The sequence below is a fragment of the Phascolarctos cinereus genome, unplaced genomic scaffold (assembly GCF_003287225.1).
Source record: "Phascolarctos cinereus isolate Bilbo 61053 unplaced genomic scaffold, phaCin_HiC Scaffold_2;HRSCAF=192, whole genome shotgun sequence".
Lineage (NCBI taxonomy): Eukaryota > Metazoa > Chordata > Mammalia > Diprotodontia > Phascolarctidae > Phascolarctos > Phascolarctos cinereus.
The window spans coordinates 119,250,068-119,258,649 of record NW_027555625.1 but is presented as its reverse complement, the minus strand read 5'-3'; the positions used below and the strand labels follow the sequence as shown (position 1 = coordinate 119,258,649).

At 36.5% G+C, this 8,582-nt stretch overlaps 1 pseudogene; it reads right to left on the bottom strand.

The window, feature by feature from the left end:
• Positions 1–7,809: 7,809 nt before the first annotated feature.
• On the bottom strand, positions 7,810–8,291 carry LOC110207546 (LYR motif-containing protein 1 pseudogene; annotated as a pseudogene).
• Positions 8,292–8,582: the final 291 nt, after the last annotated feature.

The window sequence follows — 8,582 nt, the reverse complement described above, 5'->3', positions numbered from 1 at the left end:
AGAATCTATGCTTTTGAATTTGTGGTGCTGGAGAAGACTTTTGAGAGTCCTTTGGACATCAAGGAGATCAAATTAGTCAATACTTAAAGAAATTAATTCAGGCTACTCAATGGAAGATCAAATACTGAACCTGAAACTTAAATACTTTAGCCACATAATGAGAAGGTGAGATTCGCTGGAAAAGGCCCTGATGTTGGGAATGATTGAAGGCAAAAGGAAAAGGGGATGGCAGAGGATGACATGGATAGATAATGTTGTGGAAGTAATGAACATGAGCTTGGGCAGACTTTGGGTGTTAGTGGAAGACAGAAGAGCCTGGCATGGTGTGACTCATGAAGAGTCTGACATGACTGAAGAGCAGCAGCAAAGGTCTCACACTATCCACACTTACTTAAACATGATAAATGAACATGGCAATTGAAACTTGAACAGATAATTGAAAACTTCATTAAACAACTACACCAAATTTGCATGCCTACAAGAGTAGGGATCATTTTCTGAATGTTGCTGCTCCTGGTTGCTAATGAAGCACAGACTCTGACTTCCATGTTGGCCAGTGTTTGTCAGTATTCCGTTAAAAAAAATGAAAAAAGAACTGAAATGCTGGAGAGTAACATTGTAAATTCAGTTTCTGGGCCCTTCAGGCAAAAATATCAGAAAGGCCCCCCTTCTGTTTAAAGAATCCCATCTATCCAGCTCTTGTTTTGCTTTTTTTTTTTTTGCATAGTAGAAATCCACGGCCACTATTATACTCTCAAATGCTAACTGCTATTAACATTTAAAACATATAACTCCATTTCACTTTCAGCAATATCTGCTTCTTCTTATAGAATAAATATGAAGAACCCAGTCCATGCTGTATAGAAGAATTAACAGAAAGTAGGAAAAGACTATTTGGAATTACATACAAAAATCAGTTATTGATGGAGTTTGGAGTCATCACACCTGCTGGTATTAAAAAAACAGGATAGTTATTATTTAGGAATGATTTTGCTCTATGTCTACTTTTGTTGGAGATGGGTGGAGGCCTATTGTTCCTGAATGGGTTTTCCTATCACTTCCTATTATTACCGTGTGTGGTATGTGTCCCTGGGTAGGTGGCATGACCAACATCTCAGATGCCTTTCTCTAACAGCTACTCAGGGGTCTTGTGATGCTCAAATGGATGTAAAGTGTAGTGCAACCTTCAAAGTTCTATATGCCTATTGGTTACTTCTATTATTGAGCCTATAATGTAGTCTGATAATGACTCCATTCCCAGGAGTATGCTGGTAAATGTTTGACAACTGGCAGGGGAACTACATATACTTTAAAAATTTAATCTGCATTATTAACGCTCTCTTAAGTCTAGACAATCAACAAGACAGTAAATCAAGATCTGACTTATAGTGCTTACATGCACTGGTTAGAGCTCATTCCAGCACACTTCTGCATCCACCTATGTATAACTCTCCTTGAAAAGATGGCCTCTAGCAGCAATGTTCTCTTGATTTAATGGAGAGAGATGAGAACATTTCTTCATGAAATACCTCATCTTTTTCTTTTTTTCTTTTCTTTTTTCTTTTTTTTTTTTGTCTGGGGCAATCAGCGTTAAGTGACTTGCCCAGGGTCACACAGCTAGTAAATGTCAAGTGCCTGAGGCCAGATTTGAACTCAGGTTCTTGTGACTCAAAGGCTGGAGCTCTATCCGCTGTGCCACTTAGCTGCCCCAATACTAGATCTTTTTCAATTTTGATAACCAGGCAAGAGATAGATTAGAAACCAATGATACTGACTGTCCCTCAGAATCATTTTTTAATTTTCCACTATTATAGCTTGAAATTCCAACTTCAATGAACATTTAAAAATGACTACAATTTACTTTCAGAATTACTTTTTTTTTTCCTTTTTGGTGAGGCAGTTAGGGTTAAGAGACTTGCCCAGAGTCACACAGCTAATAAGTGTCAAGTGTCTGAGGCTGGATTTGAACTCAGGTCCTCCTGACTCCAAGGCCAGAGCTCTATTCACTGCACCACGTAGCTGCCCCTACAATTTACTTTCAGCAGTAACCACTTCTTCTTACAGAATATATATTAATAACTGAAGGCAACAGAGGGAAAGATGGTATAAACTGTTCCAAATTAATGTGGTTATGGTGTGTCATTATGCTTTAATTAGAGTGAAAACTTCCTAGTAGGGTAGAATTATAAATTAGTTTGAACCACACACCATCTCACCACACCTTAAAGTTGTCAGCATCCCATGACTTCTGACTATCATAGACATAAAATTTTGGACACCGACATGCCCAAGAGAAGAGGGACAGGTGGTTGTTGTGAAGGATGTGGCTGTCGCTGACTTTGGGAAATATACTGATCATTGCTCTATCCTTCTAGTGTCTAAGACCTTAGGTAGTACTTGGAAAAGTCTGGAACACAAAACTCCAGGGACACACACAAGACAGGGAAACAAAAATATATACATGGTGTCCCAAAATTGCACAAAGACTTTTGGGACACCATATATAAAAGGAAGATACATAGAAGCAGATAATCCAGGGGGATATGGAAATAAAGAATGACTGTACCTCCTCCAGGAGAAAAGAGGGAAAGAGTGGTCCCTAGGGAGAGAAGAGTATTGCCACAGTAAGGAAAATAAGAAAGCTGAGCTGTTGGGGCAGCAAGCAACAATCCTGTGGATTGCAATAGTTACCTTTCCCAAGATTTGGGCTCCCCAGGAGCAGATAAAAGCAGAGAGGAGCTATTTTAAGAGCTGGCCTTTACTAGGTTGGGGGATTCTAATTCTGTTGCACAGCATTTGTTCTTGGAAGAAGGATGTAGTGGTGAACCATGAGACCTCTTTGTAGGAGAGCAGAGGTGTCAAACACATGGTGGGTGCATGTAGTCCACAGCACTCACAAATGAGGCTGAACCACATGAAAATGTAATTGGGAAATATTTAACAAAAATATAATAGAACATAAATAATGTTAATATGTGATTTGCCTGCAAAGCTCCTTATGTAGGATGGTCCCTTTTCTATTTGAGCTTGACACTGACATATTAGAGCAATGTAGATTTAAGATCTAACTGTAAGGGAGAACTTTCCGACATCACAAAAAAGACTGATCATATTTAACAAATAGAAAATGATTTGTTACTTATGTCAATTTAAGTCCGCAAGCATTTAATAAGCATCTAATATGTGCCTAGCATTGTGCTAACTAACCACTGGTGATACAAAGAAAAGCAAAAGACAGTCCCTGCTTCCATAATTCCTGAATCATCTGTTTTAGCACAGTTAGATTACTGACTTGTTAGAGGAAATAACAAAACTAGACTTAAGATTTTGGGATAAGAATTTATTATTTGGTAAAAATTGTTGGGAAAGCTGGAAAGCAGTATGGTAGAAACTGAGTGTAGACCAATGTCTTATAACATTTACCAAAATAAGGTCACAATGGACACATGACCTAGATATAAAGAGAGATATTATGAGAAAATTTGAAGAACATGGAACATAATATTTATCAGACTTATGGATAAGCAAATAATTTATGAATGAACAAAAGATAGAGACCAGAGTGAGGTATAAAATGGATAATTTTGATTACATGAAATTAAAAAGTGTTTGTACAAATAAAACCTAGATCAGCCTAGATCAGAGAGAAAGCAGAAAATTGGGGAAAAATTTATAGACAGTTTCTCAGATAAAGTTCTCATATCTTAAAGAACTTTGTCAAATCTATAAGAATATAAGTCATTCTCCAATTGACAAATGGTGGAATGATATGAACAGGCAGGTTTTAGATAAAGAAATAAAAACAATTTGTAGTCATGTAAAAAATTCTCCAAAACATTATTTATTAGAGAAATGCAAATTAAAACAACCTTGAGATACCATTTTACACCTTTCAGATTGGCTAAAATGATTGAAGAGGAAAGTGACAAATGTTGGAGGGGATGTAGAAAATTAGGATGCTAATTCATTGTGGGTGGAATTGTGAACTGATCTAACCATTTTGGAAAGCAATTTGGAATTATGTCCAAAATGTTATTAAACTGTCTATACCCCTAGATGCAGCAATACCACTATTAGGTCTGGTTCCAAAAATGATTAAGGAAAAAGGAAAGGAACCTATATGTTCTAAAATATTTATAGCAACTCTTTTTGTAGTGGCAAAGAACTGGAAATTGTGGGGATGCCCATAAATTGAGGAATGGCTGAACACATTGTGGTATATGATTGTGATGGAATACCACTCATAAGAAATGACGAGCTTGATCGTAGAAAGACATGGATAGACTTGTGCAAAATAATGAAGAGTGAAATGAACAGAACCAAGAGAATATTGTATACAGTTAACAGCAATATTATTTTAAGAACAACTTTGAGCTAATAAGCAATTTTGACTATTAGAAATGCCAAAACTAACTATAAAGAATATATGAAGGAAAATGCTATTTGCATCCAGAGAAAGAACTGATAAAGAGAAGTATATGCTTTTACATACATATCATATTTGTGTCTAATGGTAGCCATCTCTAGGCCAGGGTTGGGGTGAGATAGAAGGAAAATAAAGAAAACATTGAAATGTACATGATAACTTTATTATATATTTAAAAGGAATAGCAAGTTGTACATAATAGATGCAGCTTCATGTGCAATCATCTTTATTATACCATTATGGAAATGCTTGCTTTCTTCCATAAATTAAAAATAAAATAAATGAAAAAACCCAAGATGATCAAAAGAACCTAACAAGTAATCGAGCAAACCCTCAGCTTATTGGCCAAGTAGAGAGCTAAGGTAGGCAAGGGCAACAACACAAGTTGAGAATATAAACCTGTTTGTAAAATCTTATGGAGAGCAGCACTGCTTCATAAAACAGAGAGTGGCAGTGGAGGGTAAACTCAAGTTAGAGAAAGCTTGGTAGGAGACCCAAATAAACAAAGTCACTCCAAGGGCATTTAAATTTGAAATTAAAAGCCAAAAGATGGGGCAAACTTTTTTATAATTAAGGACATTTGAGTGCCACTGAACTTCGATAACATCTTACGTAGCCTCATGCTGACACCACAGCCTCAAAGGTGCCTCTAAAGAAGGTAGAAAGTGTGCTTAAGAGAAAAAATATGGGAAAGGTCTCTGGATTAGAATAAGTGTTTTGCATAGGAGATTAGTGCTGAAGATGGCACAATTTCAAGAGTACAGAGAGATCAATTAGGGAGGTATCTGATAGAAAGAAAATATCTTCTGTGGAGGGCATGGAAAAATAACAGAATTAGAGATCTTGAAAGTTGGAAGAGATCTTAGCAGCAATCCATCCCAACCCATGCACCAAAGGAATTCCCACTAACTGTAAAAATATGTTACTTATCTTTTTAATACCAATATTCTATCAGTGTTGTAATCATGTAACATAATAGTTTCTGAAGAATTAAAAATGAATGTTACTTAGAGGATGTTGGAGGGCACATCACATATGTGAGTATGTTACAACTTCTAACAAATAAGGAATTGTAAATAAGAACCAAAGTAAAAGATAATATAAATGTATAAACCCCACTCCCTCAAAAAAAAAAAAAAGAGGCTGATACAGTGGTAATGGCATTATGTTTGGAAATGGAAGACCTAGGTTCAAACTCTGTCTCTAACATTACCTATGTGATCTTGGGCAAATTATTTAACCTCCTTGAGACTCAGTGTCATCCTTTTTAAAATGAAGGATTTGGACTGGATGACTTCAGAGGTCCTTTCTAACTCTCAATTTAGGCTCCTGTGTTCTGCATTGGTATCCACAATGCCAGAAAAAAGTGTAGAAGGCCTCTAGCCTGTTGGATGGGCTCCTGTGATGAACTTATGGAAGAATGAGGACAAGCATCATACACATATGTTGGCATCAAGGGGTTACAATTTATATTACTATAGGAAATGTCTTCATCACTGAGATCACAATTCATTTAACTAGTGAATTTTAGGTGGGAAGTTGTTTAGGGCAAATATTGAGAGCTATGACCATATTGGTCATACTGCCCATTACTTGGCCTGACAAAACTTAATGAAAGAAGTTATGATTATATACCTTTGTTAGCATCAGAAGTCAGACTTTTGTTTTATATTCCTACATTGTTTATCTAAAGATTCTGGCAATGGCTTATTTTTGAGAGTTCACTTTAGCATGGTTTCCTGGAATTATCAGAAATGATCAATGTGGAAAGGACAATGATTAAACCACAATTGACTCCAGCATCACTACACTATTTTCAGGGCAGTTGTTTGTTTGTATATGAGTATAGGAATAGAATCCCCAGATATACATCAAACAAAGTACGTATAGAGAAAGTCATTAAGCATACACTTATATGAAAACTGATTAAGTAACAAAGCTTCTCAATTTTTTTCAGCTGAACATTTTAGCCTCCTAAGGGGAAGACTATATGGAATACGATGGAAATTGATGGGATTTTTTATTAGCACTGTTTAAAAATATGTCATTTATTATTTTGAATGAAATTTTTTATGAATAATTTTTATTGAAGATTCCAATCATCTTTGAACATAAAAGACAACATTGATGTACAGTGACTCTCAGTGAGGTTCTCCCTTGGCTTATCACAAAGGCACAGTCTCTTCTCTGATCTAAATCTTCCTTTTCTTATTTGCACATAATTTAAAAATCAGCCCAGCCTTCTAATTTATACAGCACATTCTTCTACTTGTGAGATTCCAATTTTGTTGTCAAATAGTGATGACTTTTACTGATTGTAGCATAAGTTTGCAGTGAGGCTTTGAAGCCAGAATTATGTCATAGGTTTTAGGATTTGTTCATATGCTGTATACATATAATGGACAGAGTGAAATATACTACATCAGTTCCTGAAAATTTGGGATATTTCCTTCTTCTCCAAAATTTCCCTTAGATATTATGATACCTTTTGCTAGCAGTTAAGGGGATGATGGGACTAGAGTATGTATGATAAATTCTGCTAGTGTGGTAAAGGAGAAAATAGCCTACTTGAATGTTAATGAGAAGTATATCTTTGAGTCAAGAGAGCCAAAAAGAGATATCAGTAGAACAACTAAAAAATAAAATGTCTTTTGTTGTTTTTTTAGTGCTTTTTTTTTTAGCTGTGTCTGATTCCTTGTGACCCTATTTGGGGTTTTCATATCAAAGATATTGGAATGGTTTTCCATCTTCTTCAGCAGCATTTTGCAGATGAGGAAATTAAGGCAAACAGAGTTAAACAACTTGCCCAGGGTCACACAGCTATAAGTATTTAAGGGCAGATTTCTCAGGAAGAGGAATCTTTCTGATCGTAGGCCCAGCACTCTATTCACTGTGCCGCATAACTTAAATACAAAACAAAATAAAGCCCACAGAGATTTACAAGTCTGAGAATAGTATCTGGTTTTCATAGCAATTTTTAAAACTTCTAAGAGAAGCTGGTAATGGGTACTGCCATGTCTACATAGATATATCATTTCCACACAATTTTAAGTTTTGAAATTTGAATCCAATTCTTGTGATGTTCATACTTTCATCTAAGATGTTACTTATTAGGGTCATGATTAGGAATGATCTTTGGGGGTTAACATCTTCCTGTTTGGTCACAAGACAGTGATGCTGATAAATTCAAGGACATACAAGCTAGTGTTATGATATTAGGGACCCAAATCTTTGAGTGTTTAAGATAAGTTATTGCAAAGACTCTATATTCTTTCTCCTTCCTTTCTCTGACTGGGCTTAAGTCAAGGAGAAAAGATTCATCATCTAGTTTGTGCTCAGGCCCTGCTTGGCTCACAGTTCATACAGAGAACTTATTTCTTGGATTAAGAAACTTCATCATGAAATTTGAGATATAATGGTCTGAAAAGTTTCCTTAGCTTCTCCTGGATTTGAAGTCCATGACTTTGTAGGGGAGTGAGGGCTAGTGGAGGGAGGTGAATTGGCCTTGGATATGGGATCTGATAATACATTCCTATTTCAATTCTTTCTGTGCATTCATCTATACATTGTTTAATCATTCTTAATCTGTAAGATTCTTGTTTTTCTGGGATGACATTCTGCTGCTTTAGAATTTGTTTAGAGCCATTTTTTTACAGGGTATTTGGAGGGGTTTGGGGGAGAACTCAAACAAGTCGCTGCTTTTGCTCCACCATCTTGGCTCCGCCCCTCTCTGGAATGACATTCTGGCTTCATTTATAATACACTGCCTTTCTCTGATGGTGTCCTCCATCTGCCCTGATTCTGCATGCTACCTCCTTGCAAGCCTTAAAATCCTGCAGTGCGGGCTGAGAACTTCTTGTTGCATTTGCTGTTATCATCTCTTAAACTCACACTGTATCCATCACGTCTACCTCCCGTCCTCCTCTTAGTGCCAGGAATGAGAGGAGGAAGTATCAGGAGGTCTGTGGAACTGACCTGATTGGAATTTTAAACAAATAAGTGACAGGCTTTCTTCTCCTCCTCCTTGTCTTTCTCCCCATCTTCTTTCTCCTCTTCCACCTATCCCTCTACCTTATTTTTTTTCTCTTTTCCTCCCAAAGGACCATGGAGATGTTCAGAGTGGACATGAACAGACTACAACACATTATTGATGAAG